Here is a 20,863-nt window from a genome sequence, read left to right as displayed (position 1 = left end):
CCATCAAGAAGCAAAAGTACAGAGAAAACAAGAAATTTAATGACTAGTGGTGATTCGGATGATGGTTATTTAGATGATTTGTTAATGAAAATTCCACCACCTTACCAAGAAGAAACCCATAGAGTTACTCCTAGTCCTCCGCTTTACCAACCACCTTTAGTTCCACAGGTTATACATGAAACCTCGTTATAAAAGGTACTTCAAGAAAAAGAAAAGGAAGCTTTAAAATAATCAGCGCAGTGAATTAATTCAGAAAATCTCCCAATTAAATACAAGTCCTGAAGCCCTGACAATACCTGTAACAATAGGTCCGGTAGTTCCTTTATATGGAGATAAGTGAAGCTCCCGTTCTGACCACACCTATAGTAGAGCCTAGAAAAGAAACCCTAATAGTCGATTATCAAGCAAATGAATGTGAGTCAGTATTTCCCTAATGGATTTACCTGTACGAGAACCAGTAAGTGACTCAGTCAGAAAAATTACTCCCTGATATTCAAAAAAAGTACAGATTGAGACATCCTCAGGAACGAGAAATGCAACTGTAGTAAGCCCAGAAAAATGAGGTTGATGGACCCGAGACATAGAGAAGCCAAAATCACAATCAAAGGTATTGGACATATTCAAATTGAGGGTGGAATTAGAAGAAATGGTAGCCGGAAATATGGGATTAGACAGACTGAACTCATTTGATGCAGTTGAATTATTGTTTATATGCAGAAGTATTACTCGAAATACAAAAATATACCATGAAAAGTTAATGAATTTGGCTTTGGAAATGGGAATTGACATTGCTACATCAAAGGTATTACAGAAACCGTATAGAGCGGAATTTTCTGACAAAGATTTGGAAAATATGAATGTGTCAGGACGAAAGTTGCAGATAAAAGAATTGTTGTCGTTGTTGCAAAAATGGGGAGATTTAGACAAATGGAAAGCTAGATGGACAAAGAAGAAGGAAGATGCACAGGCTAATAAAACCACTTCAGAGTATTTACCAAAAGAAACTGTAAAAAGTTGAAAGGTTGTGTCCGATGAGAGAAGTTCCAGGAGGAGGTTATGTGCATGTCCCATGGTCCCGACAGGATATTTTATCATTTACTAATGATTTCCCAAAGCTCAGAGAAAAACCTGTAGAATGGTACCGACAAGTTGAAAGGTTTGTGAAACTGTCGAAAGTGCTGTTAAAAGATTTAGATGGGTTATTTGACATTGTTGTTCCAGCTGATTTGTGGACCAATGGTACAATTACGGTAGGGTAGATTGGCCAAATGATGAATTTCCTAGAGATCCTAAAACAGGAGCCCCATCAGAAGATGTGATGAAAAAATACAATGAGGTGATAACTTATTTAAAGGGAAAGATTCCTCAAAAAGAAACTGATTGGACTAAAATAGACAGAACCACCCAAAATAAAGATGAATCTGAACATGCATATTATGAACACCTCTTGCAGGTATTTAAACAGTACAGTGGTCTAGAAAACATTGATAATAAGGACATAACACATTTTATTTATCGTTTTGTGTCCGGATTAAAACCTTAAATCTCACAAACATTTAAAGAGCATAAACTGTGTTGGCAAGCGAAGCCTGTCGACGAAATTCTCAAGTGTGCAAAATACTGTGAGGATGAAATTGATAATAAACTAAAGAAGTTAGAACAAAGGGTAATGTGGGCTCAAGTAAAAATGGCAGAACAACAAGAGCTTCAAATAAGTCAGCAGCCACATAATCAGAAAAGAGGGGAAGGCTAAGGTGAAGGAAATGGGGGCAAACCAAGAGGGAAAATGAGTAAAGAAGAGGCGAAGAAAAGTTTCCTTGTCATGGGTGTAGAAAATTGGGGCATTGGAGAAAAGAGTGTAAATTAATACAGAATAATAATGTTCAAAAGAAAGATTAAGAAAGATTACCTCGCATTACCTCGCATTTACAAACGCCCTCTTTGACTTCTGCTTAATAAGCGTGCAGCGCTTCTGATTTTTTAACATTTACCGTTTTTTGTGCTCTTCTGTTGTTTTCATTTCTTAGCCCCTGTTTTTAGCTTTGATAAATTTGCCACAGACTTGCACTTTAATTGGGCCCCCCACCGCTTGTAGAGCGGAGTCCTTCGTGCTATTTACTTTCACTTACTTGTGGCGCTTGGCCGCCATATTGGGGGTGCTGGTTCTCAGCGCGCCACCTGAAGCAGCGCTCTAGTGCTCCGTTTGGAGACCAGGTGAGGCTGTACTTAAGGCGAGCATTGTGAGCAGCTCGACCTTAAGAAAGATTACCTCGCATTACCTCGCATTTACAAACGCGCTCTTTGACTTCTGCTTAATAAGCGTGCAGCGCTTCTGATTTTTTAACATTTACCGTTTTTTATGCTCTTCTGTTGTTTTCATTTCTTAGCCCCTGTTTTTAGCTTTGATAAATTTGCCACAGACTTGCACTTTAATTGGGCCCCCCACCGCTTGTAGAGCGGAGTCCTTCGTGCTATTTACTTTCACTTACTTGTGGCGCTTGGCCGCCATATTGGGGGTGCTGGTTCTCAGCGCGCCACCTGAAGCAGCGCTCTAGTGCTCCGTTTGGAGACCAGGTGAGGCTGTACTTAAGGCGAGCATTGTGAGCAGCTCGACCTTAAGAAAGATTACCTCGCATTACCTCGCATTTACAAACGCGCTCTTTGACTTCTGCTTAATAAGCGTGCAGCGCTTCTGATTTTTTAACATTTACCGTTTTTTGTGGTCTTCTGTTGTTTTCATTTCTTAGCCCCTGTTTTTAGCTTTGATAAATTTGCCACAGACTTGCACTTTAATTGGGCCCCCCACCGCTTGTAGAGCGGAGTCCTTCGTGCTATTTACTTTCACTTACTTGTGGCGCTTGGCCGCCATATTGGGGGTGCTGGTTCTCAGCGCGCCACCTGAAGCAGCGCTCTAGTGCTCCGTTTGGAGACCAGGTGAGGCTGTACTTAAGGCGAGCATTGTGAGCAGCTCGACCTTAAGAAAGATTACCTCGCATTACCTCGCATTTACAAACGCGCTCTTTGACTTCTGCTTAATAAGCGTGCAGCGCTTCTGATTTTTTAACATTTACCGTTTTTTGTGCTCTTCTGTTGTTTTCATTTCTTAGCCCCTGTTTTTAGCTTTGATAAATTTGCCACAGACTTGCACTTTAATTGGGCCTCCACCGCTTGTAGAGCGGAGTCCTTCGTGCTATTTACTTTCACTTACTTGTGGCGCTTGGCCGCCATATTGGGGGTGCTGGTTCTCAGCGCGCCACCTGAAGCAGCGCTCTAGTGCTCCGTTTGGAGACCAGGTGAGGCTGTACTTAAAGCTCACTCCTCCCGCGCAGCGGTGACGCGCAGCGGTGACGCGCAGCGGTAGCGCCTGACTCGCGCCTGAGTCAAGCCAGAGTCTGCCCGTCTGCGCCCGTCAGCGCTAAGGAAGTGCTGGGTGCGGCAGAACTCTATCATCTTCGTCATGGCCTCTTCCATCATCAGGTATGGTAGAGCAGACTTATTGGCCTTACGTGACCGACTCTCTATCTGTCCTCTTCCGCTTGTAGCGCCGCTAAGGGGCCCTTATCGGTGCACCTGCTGTTGCTGGCGTCTGCCTCCCCCGTCTCGCGTCCGTTCCTTACAAATTTCATCCCGGCAGATTAACGTGTCTGGGGTGAATACTGTCAGTATATACAGCTTAAATGTCAGATCTCTGGTCAAACATCAGGCGGAGATCTTTGATATTGTTACCAATGACTCCCCGGATGTGTTTTTCATGACCGAGACCTGGCTACAAGACGCTGACACTGCGATTTTAAACCTTGCTTTCCCCCCTGACTACACCGTGGCTACTCTTAACCGCGGCTCGAGAGGCGGTGGAATTGCAATGGCTGTGAAATCCCGCTTTCCTTGCGAATGGAAAGAACTAAAACTTCCGGGCTGCGAATGTGCTCGTTTTAGAATCTCTTTTTCCCATTGTTACAGCCTTTCAGGTCTCCTAATATATCGGCCTCCGGGCTGCGACGCCGCCTTTAGGGCCGCTCTCCCGGACGTCATTAGCACAGAAGCTCTTGGCTGTGCGAATTTTAATGTGGTAGGTGATCTCAACCTGCACTTTGACTGCTCATCCCAACCCTCCATTAAGAGTAGCCTAGCCGATCTTAGAAGCCTTGCAGCTCCTACAGAGAGTGTTGTCCCCCACCCATTTAGGCGGGCACATACTGGACCCGTTCTTCACCACCTTAGAGGACATTACTATAAGCCCACCTGTCCAGCTGATATGGACGGACCATATGTTGGTGAAGGCAGTTATTCCCGTGGTAGATCCTCTTTTCGTGGCACAGAATAAAACCTCTCTTTCCCGCCAGTGGAGTAAATTAAAACTAGAAGACTTCTACCTTCTACTAGAAAAGACACCCTTACCTCCTTTCTCCGATGTTGATTGTGGGTATGACTCATTCTGTAACTGGATTGGCACGGCCTTGGACTCTCTTATCCCCCTGGTACGTTCCAAATGCCGGACTAAGGCCCATAGCCCGTGGTATGATGAGACCTTGTCGTCTCTCAAGAGAGAGTGTAGGCAAGCAGAAAGGCGTTGGAGGAAAGCCTATGACCCCGCGCTCAAAACCTGCTACCTTACTCTGTCCAAGGCATATCATAGAGCGGTCTGTCGAACACGTGCCGCATATTATGCACAGGAGTTTCGGAACAGCCCTAACCCCTCTAAATTAATCTTCAAGGTCCTAAAGGACCTTACGACTAAGAGGGCTTCTGCAGCAGAAATTTGCACAGACCCTCATTGCGAGAGTCTGGCTTCGTTCTTTGTTCAAAAGGTGCAAGTAATCTATCGCACCTTCCCAACTATCATGCACCGCTCGGACTCAATTGATTGTCCAAAGGTCAATGATATGACCTTGGATATGCTGGCCCCCCTATCTGAGGAGGGTTTTGATCTATTGAGCCTAAAAATTAAATCTGGCTCCCCTGCAGACCCCCTCAAACCGGCCCTGTTTAAAAACATGCAGGCAACATGTCGCTCACCCTTGTTGGCCCTTATTAACATGTCACTGGTCTCAGGGATTGTGCCCACCAAGTGGAAGCAAGCGGTAGTCACACCCATCCTAAAAAAGCCCACCCTAGATCCTATAAAACCCGAGAACTATCGCCCCATCTCACTGCTGCCGTGGGCTGCTAAAGTCACCGAAGCCCACGTGAATGGGATCCTGGCCGACCATCTTGCCAAAGCTAACATCTTGTATCCCACGCAAAATGGATTTCGTGCAGGCCATAGCACGGAGACTGCCTTGTTATACATGGTTGAACATCTGCGCTCCGTGCTGGACACCGGACGAACAGCGGCACTCCTGTTGTTAGATCTGAGTGCCGCCTTCGATACGGTGTCCCACGAAATCCTGTTGCGGCGGTTAGAGGAAGCTGGGGTCAGGGGTCTGGCTCTAGGGTGGTTCCGCTCCTTCCTTTTTAATAGATCCTTTCAGGTTGCGACACCACCTGGTAAATCCACCTCTCACCCGCTCACCTTGGGGGTCCCACAGGGATCATCTTTGAGCCCCACTCTTTTCAATCTATATGTGAGACCGCTGGCTGCGGTAGTCAAACGCTGGGGCCTGACAATGGTGTCCTATGCGGATGACACGCAGCTGGCGGTCACATTAAGTGGGGACTCAGCCATGGACGCCCTCAACTTCTGTGAGGGGCTACGGGCGGTGGCCAATTGGATGAATCAGAACTGTCTCCAATTGAACACAAAGAAGACAGAGGTGATGGTGGTTGGGAAGCAACCTGAATGGTGGAATGACAACTGGTGGCCCCCCGAGCTAGGAATGATCCCTTCTCCTGCTATGGAGATAAAAAATCTCGGGGTCTGGCTGGACCCTACACTTAGTTTTACCTGCCAGACTAAGAGGGTGGCGGCCTCCTGTTTTGGCATTATCAGGGGTATCAGGCCGGTGCTTAAATTCTTCGATGCCCCCACTAGACAGCTTGTGGTCCAGGCCTCTGTACTATCCAGGATAGATTATGCCAGTGCTCTGCTAGCAGGCACGAATAAGGCAGAACTCCTGCGGCTGCAACGAGTGCAGAATGCCGCCGCAAGAGCGATATTAGGGTTGCCTAAACGTTGCTCAGCGTCCAGAGCATTGCAAACGCTCCATTGGTTGCCTGTGGCTCGGCGGATTGAGTTTAAGGTGCTCTGCCTGGCCTTTAAAATTTTGAAAGGCACGGCCCCACCTATTCTCATGAACCTACTGACCCCATATGTCCCCTCTCGCTCTTTGAGATCGATGGGCCAGAATTTGGCTGTTGTTCCACGCTTTTTGCTGAGCAGGATTGGAGGCCGCTCCTTCCGAGTAGTAGCCGCTAAGCTTTGGAACTCTCTTCCCAATGAAATCCGTGCTCTGGAAGATTTATCCCGGTTCAGACGTGTCATTAAAACCTTTCTTTTTAATAAAACTCCCTGATTCTGTTGCAGTTTGTAATGTTGTGTATACCTTTCTCGGCGCCAGGACGCCCCTTTGCTGGGGCAGCTGTGCGCGGTATAAAAACCATTAACATAACATAACATAACATAACAAAATCAAAATTTAAATCCACAGATGCAGAATGAGGTGTCAATGAGACAGCTGCAAAAGGTAATACAGAATCAGTTACCTCAAGTCCCTATGCCAGATTTTGTGAGTCAACCCAAATACAGTGTGGACACCGGATTTCGGGAGGGAAGTGATAAGAAAAATACGATAACACCACAATTTCTTTTGCAGGATACATTTTTTGAGACAGAGGAATATTGACGGTGCCTGAGAGGGGGGGAAGAGGATTGCGTACTTGGCGCATCCTTACCGGTAGACCAGTCAGTTCCTTACATTGAAGGTAAAGTGGAAGGAAATGATGTTACCTTTTTGTTGGACACTGGTGCAACCCGTTCTACTGTGAGAACAGCAGACATCCCAAACCCACCGCTCTCGGGAGAAGCGATCCAAGTAGTGAGTGTTTCTAATAAACAGATTAGGGCCCCTGTCACAGAACCGATGGAAGTTTGTATTGGTAACTTTAGAGAAATGCACAAATCAGTAGTGTGCGATTTTAGCCCTGTAAACTTACTAGGAAGGGATCTACTGTGCAAAAGGAACTGCACAATCTTTTGTACACCAAATGGTGTTGAAATACAGACTCCAGATGAAGACGGAGTGTGTAAAATTATGCTAGCCAGACAAGAAACAGAAGTTAAAAAGATGTGCCTAGAACATTTACCAGGAGAACTAAAAACCTTTGTGAATCCTGATGTATGGGATTTTTCAGGAAAAAAGTAGGCCTAATGGCAGATGTCGATCCCATAAAAGTGACTGTGAAGGAAGGTGCAGTTTACCCAAATATTCAACAGTACAAAATGAGTCCTGAAATAAAGGCAGGAGTTGCACAAGAAATAGGGCATTTGGTTGAACAAGGCATTCTAGAAGAAATAATGAGCAGTAATTCACCTATAATTGGCATAAAGAAACCAAACGGGAAGTAAAGGGTGGTCCAAGACCTCCGTAAAATTAATAAAATTGTCGTCCCATGTTACCCAATAGTACCAAATCCAGCTGTGATTCTGAATCAAATACCATGGGTAGCAGATGATTCACTGTAATTGATTTATGCGATGCCTTCTTTTCCATCCAGATAGCACATTTTTATTTTTGTTCAAATTTGACGAGCATTTTTACGTTTGGAATTGTGTTCCTCAAGGGTACATGGAAAGTCCATAAATCTGTAATCAGATTCTGAAAAAGTGCCTTGAATCATTGGTGCTGCCCGGACAATCTGTCCTGATGCAATATATGAATGACCTATTATTGGCATCGAGAGCAAGAAATGGCCGTGTTATTGATTCCATTGCATTGTTGAACCATTTAGCAAAAGGTGGACATAAAGTGTCCCCAGAGAAATTGCAATACTTTACAACCTCAGTCAAGTATCTGGGATACCAGGTAGAAAGAGGGGTCAGAAGAGTGACATCTGAAAGAATCAAACTATTTCAAAATATGAAGTTACCACAAACTCAGAAAGAGATCAGAATATTTCTTGGAGTTGTAGGTTACTGCAGGCAGTAGAATGTGGAATTTCCAGTGCTTGCAAAGCCATTGATTCAAATGTCAAAGAAACGAGCAAAAGATCCAGTTGAATGGGACGAAGAAAGCATGACTGCTTTCTTAAAATTGCTTAACAGTCTGTGTGAAGCTCCAGCATTAGGGATACCAGATTTTTCAAAATAGTTTGCACTATTCTGTGACACAAGAGACAATTGTGCTCTTACAGTCCTATCCCAGACTCATGGGTTAATGCGACGACCTGTGGCATATTTTTCTATTGGACCCAGTGGCATCAGCACTGCCAGGTTGCTTGAAAGCGGTAGCTGCAACGTGCATGAGTCTTGAGCAAAGGGAATCCATCATTATGGGACGTCTTGTAACAGTATATGTTCCACATTCAGTCGTGATTCTGTTATCCAGAACATGAACTCAGCATTTAACTCCTAGTCGGATGACTAAATAAGAAAGAATCATCATTGGGTCAGAAAATGTGACAATAGTGAGGCGCACTGTTCTAAATCCAGCAACCATATTGCCAAATCCTCACTTTGAGGAAGTGAGAGAAGTCAAACATGACTGTATCGACAACTGAATTCAGTTCTAAACCTCGCGCAGACATACAGGAAGAACCTTTAAACGACCCAGAGCATGAGTTATTTGTAGATGGCTCGTGTATGTGCCATGAGGAAGGCGGGCTAAGCGCTGCTTATGCTGTGTGTACATTATCAATTTAGTCGAATCATCCTATATACCAGGAGTTTAGTCTGCACAAGTAGCTAAAATGATTGCTTTAATAAAAGCGTGCAAAATTGGGAAAAATTGGAGAGTAACCATTTACACTGATAGTCAGTATGGTTACAGGGTTGTGCATGACTTTGGCCAGCTATGGATGCAAAGGGAGTTCATGACTTCTTCAGAAACCCCTATTAAAAATGGACAGTTTGTAAAAGAATTACTTGAAGCAATTCAATTGCCTAAAGAATTGGCCGTGGTCAAGTGCGCTGCTCACCAATCTGGACATGACAAAGTGACAGCTGGTAATCGTTATGCTGACCAAGTGGCCCAACATTGTGTCAAATATAAAATGTAAAATGGCAGTAAACAAGAAAATTGAAGCATGTGGAAACAGCTGCCAACCAGTGCTTAATTTGTAAAGAAATGAAGTGCCGGTGCCGAAAATGCTGCCAAGGAGGCTACAGCCCACCTCCAGTGTGCCCAACTTTGAACATCCGCACTGCCTCAGTCTCTATCCTGTAACCATACTCTGCTGTCGGTCCCCTAAGTCATGCGTTTTACTTCTTTACCTACACCGACAGATGAATGCGAAAACAACATTTACACCAAATGAAACTGTTTTTTTTAAACATATTAATCAGTGCGGTCTGACTGGGTTTGTTGCAGGTCAGGAGTCATGTCACTGCTAGTGCTGCCTGTAAATAGTTTGTTCCGAATATGACGACGGCATAGGCATCCACTGCTCAGCTTCATGTGACCCTGCCTGCTACAGCACAAAGCACTGTCCCTAGCCGCAATGCTGCAATGCCTGTGAGTGTGGCTGTTGCACCTACTGGGCTCAAGCACACTCAGCAATTAGCATGTCTGGAGGCAGCGGATGAAACTGCAGGTGACTCCATAGCGCACAAAAGTTGCGGTGGGCCACAGCCAAATCAAGCATGTTGAGGATAGTAGCCATGCAGGGCTGCAGGCTATACTACTCTGGCTACACAGCAAGTGGCAAGTTCCCACTTACTTTTGTTCATTCTTTCTAAGGAGCCCTCACTCCCAGGTTAAAAATGTGCTCTCGCAGCTTCCTTGCCTTAACCTCGGCCATAAACCAGCCCCCACTACAATTATCCAATGGGAGGCTTAGGCCCAGGCAGTGGCAGGGTGCAGCAGACTAGGGGAATAGAATGCAAGCCATTTGTTAATGATGCCTTCTTGGATTCATGACAGGTGTGACAACATCATCACTAACATAGTGATACACAATCATGCCTATCTGAATAGATGTACTTCTGCCAATGAAAACATACCAGCTCATCACCATGCAAGGTATGTGGTTCTTTTTATTTTAAATTGGGCAATTAATACTGAGACCACCACTTGCAGGACCAGAAATCGTAGCCCAGGCCCTGTGAAAGAAGTGCTGGTGCTGAGCACCGGAAAGCACCTGCTCAAATTAAGCACTGCTGCAAACTTATGCTATTGAGAGGTGTGAATACATGAGAGGAAGTGAAAGATTTACAAGATGAAGCAGAGCCCAAAGAAAGGGAAGACTGGCAGAAAACAGGGTGTCAGATAAGACCTGAATTTGGCATAATAGTCTACCTATATGGGAGACCAGTACTACCTGACTGTATGCTTGCACCAATGGCCAGAATGTACCATGGGGACACACACATAGATAGAGATGCTATGGTGAGGTTGTTTAGACGGGACTGGTTCAATGCAAAGTTCAGGAGCATAGCAGAGAGTCTATGCCAGAGATGTCTAACATGTCAGCGATTAAACCCTGGTAAGAAAACTGTAGTGTGTCCTGGGAAAATTGGGAAGTCAGAAGGCCCATTTATCAGACTCCAAATTGACTTCATTCAGTTACCTGCTTGTCGAGGATTAAAGTATGTCATGGTCATTGTCTGCCTATGTTCAAAATGGGTGGAAGCCTATCCTACCCGTAGGAATGACAGCTTAACTGTAGCCAAACTCTTTTTGAGAAAGCTCATTCCTCGGTTCGGTTTTCCAGTAACGATTGAGTCAGACTGAGGAAAGCATTTTAATAATGAAATGATTGCTCTAATCTGTGAAGCATTTAAAACTGAGCAAAATGGCACTGTGCATACCGCCCAGAGGCTTTGGGAGTGGTAGAACAATTGAATGGCACAATTAAAGCAAGATTGGGAAAGATATGTGAATCTGCCCAATTAGAATGGCCGGATGCTTTACCTCTTGTCCTGATGGGACTCAGAAGCATTCCAGACAAGAAAATAGGCTTGAGTCCCCATGAAATACTTATGGGAAGGGCAATGAGTCAAGCATGTGTACCAGGACATCAGCTGTTAACTATATCTGATGATTTAGTGTTGGAGTACTGCAAAGAGATGGCTGACCAAGTGCGTTCTATCTCTCACCAGGTTGGGGAAGAGTCTGAAGCCAGACATTCAACTTCAGCACATGATTTGAACCCTGGAGATCGTGTAGTGGTAAAAAATCACACCTGGGAATCTTGCCTAGCACCAAGGTGGGGAGAGCCACACCAAGTGATATTGGTCACCACCACAGCTGTACAGTGCAAGGGAATCCCCAACTGGATCCACGCAAACCATACCAAAAGGGTAACAGAACCTGACGAAGTTGAGGCTGAAGGTTGGGCAGCTGAAGGGTCTCAAGAAGTTGATCCTGAAGTAGTTGAAGAAGAACAACCGAGCACCAAACAGGATGAATGGATCCCAGTGGTTGACATGCCTGAAATAAGAGTGAGAACGAGATAGGTATAAAAGAACGTACTCAGATTACAGAAATACAAGCTAATGGTAATCGTGAGGAGGACCAGTTAAGGAAAGAGCAATATACTCAGACCAACAAAACCCCCACCAGAACTCCATTGTCTGAGGAGGGACAGATAGGCACTAGACAAAACGCACAGGTGGAAGACAATCAAAAATCTGCAAGACCTGTGCAGGACCAGACAGGATTAGCAAAACATGTTCAGGATGAAGAAAAAACTCCAGGCCCAACAAAGTCATATCCTGAATCAGGTCAGCTTAGTCTAGAAGAATCCATCCAGGTGGAACAGTCAACCATAATAAGCCCTGGACAAGGTCAGTTAGAGAGGATACCTGAAGTTGACGAAAATCAAGTTGTGCCACAACTTAAAGAAAACAAAAGAACATTTGAAGAATCAGAAAGCACAGTACCAGCTAAAAGACCCAGAAAAGGCGATAAATGGCCTGGTGTTATTAAAAGACCGAAATATCGCCTAGTGACAATAGATGAAGAACCTGAACAGGTGGACGAAGTAACCAGTCCAACTGAACCGTCTACAAGCTATCAAAGAAGGAGAAGTCCTCGCCTGAAAAAGCTGAACAATAAATTCAAAGGCCCTGAATGGACTTACGTCATCATTGAAGAGTTCGAAAATTTGGAAATTATGATGAAAGTGATGAAAAATTGATTGCTGATCAAAATATTGAAGAAGTGAGTCCAACTTGAGATAAATCACAGGTGTATTCTGTGTAAAATTCTCAAAGAGGGGTTAAGCCTCCTTAGTTAAAATGGCTGATAAAAGAGTTACTGGAAACTCAAAAAGAAGTTGTAAAGACATGCTGTAGGATATGTATGTGTAGTGTGTTTATAGTACTTGTAGTATGGCTATGACTGACAATAGCAATACCGTACTTGATGGATGCTAAACAGAATGACACTAGTATACATTGAAAGATAGCGCACTATAAACAAGATAGAGTAGACTTAGAAGCACCAGATGAGATAGAATTACATCACTTTAGAAATAGAAATGAAACTGATATGAATGTATTCGCTAGTCTATTAGCACATTATGTAGAGACTATGCAAATTAGTGATTGTTATGTTTGTATGAAATTACCTACTTCAGTAGCTGAAGGTGTTACCTACCACCATTTACCACTGACCTATGGCATTTCCTGTAGAATATTAACTAATCTGTTTTATAAAACTGGAAAATTACAGTATTACTATTCTAACATAGATGTAATTTTCTCTGAAATTCCTATCCGTAGAAGAATGAATCTTGTCCTTAGTAGTAAAGACTCACAATTCATAGGTGAAATTTTCCTATCAATGAAATCAATATATATAGCTGATGCACTCAAAGACAAATTAACTTGTAGATTACATGAGGAGGAGAAAATATTTTTGAATTTAGTAGAGAAAAGGAGACAGGATTTCTATAGAAAAGACACTGAAACGAAACCCCAGACACCCAGATGGGCTGAAAGGGAGGAATGTATGGCAACTGGCAAACCTCATGCTGCTATGTCTTTGGACTTTGAAAAGAAGGGGAAAATCTGTCTCCATAGAATGAAAACTGAGTATAACAATGTATTCATCGGTTCCAGTGACTGTGAACACAATTTCCTCATAATTGAGGGTTGAGGACTAAAAGGGGGAACTGATACAGTATTTCCTGGAGTCTATTATATTTGTGGGAACAAAGCTTATTTTAAGCTGCCTTATCATTGGTATGGGAGTTGTTATTTCGGAACAGTATTCCCAAAGGTATACCATGTGAAAAGAATAACTAGAAGCAATGAACAAGAAAATGAACTAACACGATATAAAAGAGCTGGTTTTGCAGAAATTGTAGGTGATATATTTAGTGCATTGATACCTTCAGTGGGAGTAGTTCTGAATACTCAAAGAATCTGTAAATTGTCTACAGTGGTGGATCGCTTATTGACTGACACTGCTGGAGGATTCTTATTGATCAATACCGAATTGGTTGCGATCAGATCAATGGTTTTACAAAATCGACTTGCTCTTGATATATTATTAGCAAAAGAGGGCGGAGTCTGTAGAATGCTGTAAGCACAACATTGTTGCACATACATACCTGATAAAAGTGTTGAAATTGGAAGGTATGTAAGAAATATTACTCATTTAGAAGATGAACTAAAACTACTGGAGGTTGATAGTGCATGGAAGAGACTAACTGATGGTCTCTCTTCTGTTGGTAATTGGATTTCGAATGTAGGTAGAAGTATTGTAGGTAAAGTGCTGATGCCAATAATGGGAGTATCACTAATAATTTGAGTGAAAATGATTTGGTGCAAATGCTGCAGAAATAGAAAAAGATACACCGTAAATGAGAAAAAGAAGAAAAAGAACTTCCAAAGTAATTGAAGAAATTGAACTGGGAGAATGTTGAAGTTGGCATCTGGTTCCATAGTTTGTGATGATATAAAATATCATCAAAAAGGGGATTAATGAAGGTTTCACACATACAGAAACTTGCTTGTATTCAACCCTCTCGAAATAACCTCTAATTAATTAATCAACATGTTTTGTTTACTAATATTTGCATTACACAACATTTTTAGTATCCAGGGGAAGCTTGACCATGTGCTTTTACTAACATTAACCCAAGTGTCTTAATATGGCCGCCGAGAACGCTGGAATTTTACTGTGCATGCTTCTGCCACATCTACGTGGTGTGACGTACCTCTGCTTTTGATGGGAACTTCTTGCTTCTGCGCACTAGGGCCAGAAATGGGCGCTTTAAACCTCACATGCTACTGCTTATGCTGCTGCTTGTACTAAGCTTGTTCCTTCTGCTTAACTATTAATGCAAAAGTTAAAATAAAATAATGGGGTTAGAGTAGAGATAAGTGGTATACTGTACATTCATTTATTTTTGTATTCTAATGTGTCTTTCTTTGACTTTGTTACTTGCTCGTATTATGGGCCTTAAATGAGACGAAAAGTCCATATTGAAAAAGCCGCGCCTGCGCAACAAATCCCTGAAAGTCATGCAGTCATTGGCATTATATGGCTGCCTACACCCTTTTACCCACGATGTTCCTGGCAACCTTCTCTACTGACCTCTAAAGAGGAAGCAAGAAGACTCAAACAAATATAATATATATAATTTGTATGCCGATATTGTTGGGCAGAATAAAGTCATTGGAAAATAAATTGTGGGTGGAGACTTGATCAAAACAAATCAATTGAAATGATCTCATCTTAGTGTGGTGTGATGACCTCTCCTCGTGTTCCTGACCAATCAATGAAGGGGAACACATAGATTTGCAACATTTAGGGGTGGTACATTGCCCTGAAAATGGTATAACTAAGGTAGGTTTAGATAGAGAAATTGTCCTACTTGTCCGAATAGCTGACCCAATGCATGCTATAGGAGATCTAGAGCAGAGGTGCTGGCGGAGCACTCTGTCAGAAGAATCGAGGTGTTGGGGGAAATCATGGATAACCCAGTCAGAGTATTAATTGGCTTGCTGAGAGAGAGAGGGGTGTGATGCTGGCGATGCACTTAGAGGAGGTCACCTGTCCTGATCTGCACCTGTCTTGTCCCGTGGGCACCTGATTAGTCAGGCGCATGGCCCTGGTCTTTTTGCCCCAGCCCGTGACCAGGATTGATCTTTGCACCAATCTAGGTAAATATAATCCCTGTGGTATGTCCTTGTGCTATTTCCCTTTGTCACCCTTCCCAGGTACCGATGTTTAAAGGTGTTACTGTGATTTCTTACAAACTTTATGTCCTATTGATTATATTTTTGCTTGTAAAATTTATGGTAACAAGATTGTGGCCTCTTTCCTTTTGACTGAGAAAATCTTGCATAGATAATGCTTTTAAAACTTTCCCCGAGTCTGTGGATATTACAGGAAAAGTAAATGTGTTTAAATACTGCCTGTTTATTCTAACTCCTTATTTGATCCCTTGGACTTATAGCAAAGGTGACAAGGATTGGTGAGTCATGGTTAACAGGTATAAGTCCTAAAAGGACTACAAATACTGATAGGTGGTTAGGTAGTAATCACAGGCAGGACTGCTAGTTCAAAGTGTGAATCTGTTATGGGCCCCAGGTAAGTATGGTAAACTGAGCTAGTTGTCTCGCACGCTCTTTCACAAGCTTTTCTGTACATAAAATGAGGCTCACTTGTGTTACTGCAGGTGACCGTCGGCGCACCGGTATTCATAGGTGCCTTATTTTGAACAAATAAAACCAAATCGGAAGCTGTGAGGACGGAGAAGCGACAATGCGGGTTGATGCCGATGTGCAGCAGGTCCTGCTACTTTCATTATCCCTCTATTTGAAAGTGGTTGAGTGGATTGGTAGTCATTGGTACTTCAGCTTCACCCACCTCTTCCCTCCTAGAGCCATGTTGATGCACAAACTCACCTTGATTCTCTCGCCGGCGATGTCTTCTGAGCGCTCCCGGGAGTCCACACCGATGGTGGCCTCTGTGCTCTGGGGAAGCAAACCCTGCCGAAGCAGTAAGTCAGGCAGGTTTCCCCCACATTGGAGTCCCTGATGACGATGATCTTAAAGATACGGGAGCGGGCTTGGGGTAGCACGGCTGAGGCACTGCTGGCTGTCAGTACTTGCTCTAGCAATGACTCAGGCCAGGAGGTGTTAGGCACAGGACCCAGCACGGAGGGTGAAGCCGTGGCTGGGAGGGTCACGAGCCACCTTATCGTGAGACAGAACACAAAGTTGCAAGAGGCAAAGAACCCGGTCTAAGCTCACCAGCTCCAGACATTGTCCGCGGGCCATTCCGACTGCTGGTCTAAACGCCTGGCTGCTGCTGCCAAGTGTGAACACACTTGAAATAAAATGCGCGGTTGTCTGGCATTTGATAGTTACTGACCTCCCAAAAGCAAAAAAAAAGAAAGACGCTACAATCATATGTTGAGAGCACACATGATAAATGTAACACAGCCGACATTACATGACAGCTCACAAGGGAGGTCTCTTCTGCAGGGTGTTGCCAGGGCTCCTCTGCAGGACGTTGCCATTGTGCTAAGATAAGAAAAAAGTGCTTAGCTGCTAATTAAATGGCACTATGTCATGCAGCGAGCAAAACATCCAGTCCGGGTGGGCGGGGCCAAAAGGAGATAGGGCGGTAACAACGAGTGACGAAAAGCCTCACTGACAATAGAAAGCATGGGTTTAGCATGCACAATGACGCAAGCCAATGGAAAGAAGTGGCGGAGCCTAGACTCCACTTGTTGAATTGCCTTGATTACAAGTAGTCTCGCAGAGCGAGCAGCGCTTGCTCCTTTGCGACGCTAAGCGAGACCTAACAACAGTTTAAAAAAAACAACTCTGTATTCAATATCAGAAGAGCTAGCTTAATCCCAAATTAGCATTCCAATGCTGGTGTCTAGGTAAAGTGCCATGTTTTAAAGTGCTTTCAGTGCTTAAAATGCAGATTTTCCTCAAGTATAAGTTCCAAGGATAATAGTGTAGGTGAATGAAGTGTGGTTAAAGTGCTATGTTTTTACTGCATATTGAATTTGAGGACCTACCGTAGATATTAAATTACCTGGACTCCCAGGTACAGGAAAGCTCTGATTGTCTCTATTGTAAGTTCCTTGCTGAGGCCTGGTATAAGTGCAATTGCCCACATGCATCAAGGGTTTTTGCATTCGCAAACGGTGCGAATCGCAAAATTCGGCCATTTGCGAATGCAAATCCCTTTTTGGGGATGCATGAAGCTTTTTGGTTTTTTCGCAATTTAAGAAATCGCAATTTATTTGCGATTTCTTAAATTGCGATTGCATTTAAGAAATCGCAATTTTGCGATTTCTGAAATGCAATGCATGATTTTTTTTAAATTGCGAAATCACAAATAGGAAGTGGTAAATTACCATGAAGTTAACCTTCATGGTAATTTGCGAAAACTTTCAAAAATGCACAAAAGTGCATTTTTGAAAGTTTCATTTAAAACACACACATGCCCTTGGGGCATGTGTGTGTGAAAAAAGTACTGTAAGGTACATTTCAGGGGTGCAGGGGGGGGGTCCTTTGGACCCCCCTGCACCCTTGAAATTGCAATCTCATTTTGCGATTACTTAATTGCGAATCGCAAAACTAGAATGCCTTCACATTCATTCCTATGGGCCTCTAGGCCCATAGGAATCAATGGAAAGGGATTCCTTAATTGTGATTCGCAAATTGTGAATCACAATTGGAAAATTAAGGAATCGCAAAAAAAATTGCGATTTTTTAATGCATAGCCGTTTGCGAATTCTTAATTGCGAGTCCTTAATTTTCGCAATAAGAATTTGCAAACGGGAACATTGATGCATGTGGCCGAATATGTTTAGAGCACATGGGTATTGACAGCCTGTTCAATGGAGAGGCTTACTTTGAAAATAGTAGCGTCTAGCAGAGTGCTCTAATTGCCTCTAATGGTCAAAGCTAAGGCCTAAATAACGTTCTAGGTTTTATGCAGAATATTTATTTAAAAGAAGTTGGAAGCTATTCAATGTAATGGATAAAAAAGGCCAGGACAGGTTAGACAACTACTTCGCCTCAAATAAACCACCTTAAACATCCATACCTGTAAAATGCTTATTCATACAAAGCACCAATACGCTTACCTCCCATTGATACACCAGTAGGCGGCGGTGGCTCTCTCTCTAACAATCTCTCACAATCATATATTGCAATCCTGCACAATGAACGTCTAATGCACAATGATCACAATAGATGAAACGTAATGCCCCCCACCCCTCCTCTGACTCCTTCTCTCTTCTTTTCTTCCTTTATTATTTATCTGCGTATTCATTTTAAGTTGGATAAGTCATCTGGACCAACCACAGTCTCCGAACTGTTGTGTGACTTCTCCATTATGCATGATTTCAGGCCTCTTTATGTATTATTGATTGTATTATTTATGTTTTAATTATTTTTTCGAAAACTCAATAAAAATCTTTGAACTAAAAAGGCCTACAATGGGGATAGTATTATCTGGCCACATGATCTTAAAGACCTAAAAGAATATTAAATACCCAGTTTGCCTGTATCCGCAAAGGCCTAAAGTGCTGGCTTTTCTGATGTACAAAGTTAAATCGTCCTCTATTTACCTCTATTAGATAGACCAAAGCAAAGGCCTGAAGAAAGTGCAAGGTTTTATGCAGCATATTAATTCAAAATAAGTAGTAATCTATTAAATGCAATGGATAAAAAGGCCCACGATGGGGATAGTTTTATCTGGCATCCTGATCATAAAGACATCAAAGGGAATCAGCTTCCCAGTTGACCTGTGTCCCCAATACATAATGTGCTGGCTTTTAAGACAGGCAAAATCAAATCCTGATGCCCGTGCAAAGTGCAATGCTCTTACCCCCAGATTCATCAAGAACACATTTTGCTATTCCTTAATAGCGAAAAATACCGATTCGCTATTAACCCCTTCCACACTCATGACGAGCTGGGCTCGTCATGCAGTAGCCTCCCAGCACGCTCATGACGAGCCCAGCTCGTCATGAATAATGGGTTTTTGCATATTCCAGCACAGGGCTGGAACACCTCGAGCATCGATGTGGTTAAGGAATAGCAAAATGCTATGCATCAAGAAATCACTACAAAAATAGCGATTTCTAATAATTCCTTAATTGCGAGTCGCAAATTGCGAGTCGCAATTAAGGAATATCTCCCTATTCATTCCTATGGGCCTAGAGGCCCATAGGAATGAATGGGAAGACAAACTCAATTTGCTAATCGCAATTAGCGATTCGCAAATTGAGATTGCGATTTCAAGGGTGCAGGGGTGTCCAAAGGACACCCTGTTGCACCCCTGAAATTGATGTGTGCACATATGTTGCGCACACACATGCCCTTAGGGCATGTGTGTGCACAACATGAAACTTTGAAAAATGCACTTTAGTGCATTTTTCAAAGTTTTTGCAAATTACCACGAAGATGTACTTCATGGTAATTTGCGTGCCATAATAGCGAATTCGCTATTTTTTTCACTTTCATGCATTGCATTTAAGGAATCTCAATTTTAGATTCCTTAAATGCAAAGAATCGCAATTTAGCGAATTCTTAAGTAGCGATTTCTACATTTGGGACGATGCATACCAAATGCAAAAATACCGCTCGCAAAGGGCCAGATTCTCAGATTATGGCCCTTTGTGAGCAGATTTAAGCTTCATGAATCTGGCCCTTAGTCTTTAGTTTTTTTTAGCAGCATGTAAAAAAGTTCAGAATCCACTGCAATACCGAATATGCGAGCGCCGTTTTCATAGATTTCAGAAATCGGACTGCAAGCTTTGATGAGACGACTCTCTGGCAGGCTTGCATGGCGCATTGGCAGCTCCTGATATTTAGGCCAGGCTTTATTGGCCGCAACCAGACATTTCTTAGTAGGAGCAGCTTTTCGCAAGTACGGAGAATATGGGTCAGTGATTCCTCTCCATTGTCTATAGGGACCATCAAGGTTCCTTCGGCCATACCAGAGGTTTTTCAAAGGATTAATCCAAATCGAAGGCTGTTTTTTCATGACCTTACCAAAAGGCAGTGACAGGTAGGTGGCAGGACTCCTGTTTCATAAAGTGTTGTAGCCCAGGCACCATGTGGCAGATTATTTAGGGGCAGCACATCCTAAATTTAAAGATGACACGTTTTCTATTTGGAGCCAATGAAGTTTCCGAAGTATAGGGGAGGAGGGCGAGCGAGAAGGAAGATTGCAGATTAGCTGAGCGGCAGTGTTCTGGACCACTTGCAACTTCGACAGCAGGGTATCATTTGCTGATGTCAGCAAGGCATTCCCATGGTCCAGGCGGCTGGTGATAAGAGCCTGTTGGGAAGCCACAGGAGGGCCTTTTTCAGGAGCTTCAGAGTGGCAAAGCAGATGCCACAGGTGGCATTAACTTGGTCTTTCATGGAAAGCGACTGATCTAACTTCACTCCAAGATGTTTCACTGACTGCTTAGGTGAAGGGGCAGGGCAAAGTTCAGAAGGCCTCCAGTCCCGTAGACTAGATCTCAGTTGCTTTTCTAAAAAGCATAATCTCTGTCTTGTCACTGTTCAATTACAGATAGTTGCTAGTCATCCAAGCAGTGACTTCTCTCATGCATTTAGCAAATTAGCTTTTCACTTTGTCTGGGATGAGATGAAAGTGTTCACTACTGGAGGTAAACAAAATTGCTGGCACTCATCTTTCTGGCCCTCTAATTTTGGTCCTCTTTCTCAGTCCATTAAACGTATAAAGAGTTTAGCCACCGAAGGTAATGCATCTTTGCAAAAGAACATTCAAGGATCTTCAAAGATTTCTGCCCACATTTTCCATGT

Source organism: Lissotriton helveticus, chromosome 1_1 (genome assembly GCF_964261635.1).
Source record: "Lissotriton helveticus chromosome 1_1, aLisHel1.1, whole genome shotgun sequence".
NCBI lineage: Eukaryota > Metazoa > Chordata > Amphibia > Caudata > Salamandridae > Lissotriton > Lissotriton helveticus.
This window is presented reverse-complemented; position numbering follows the sequence as displayed.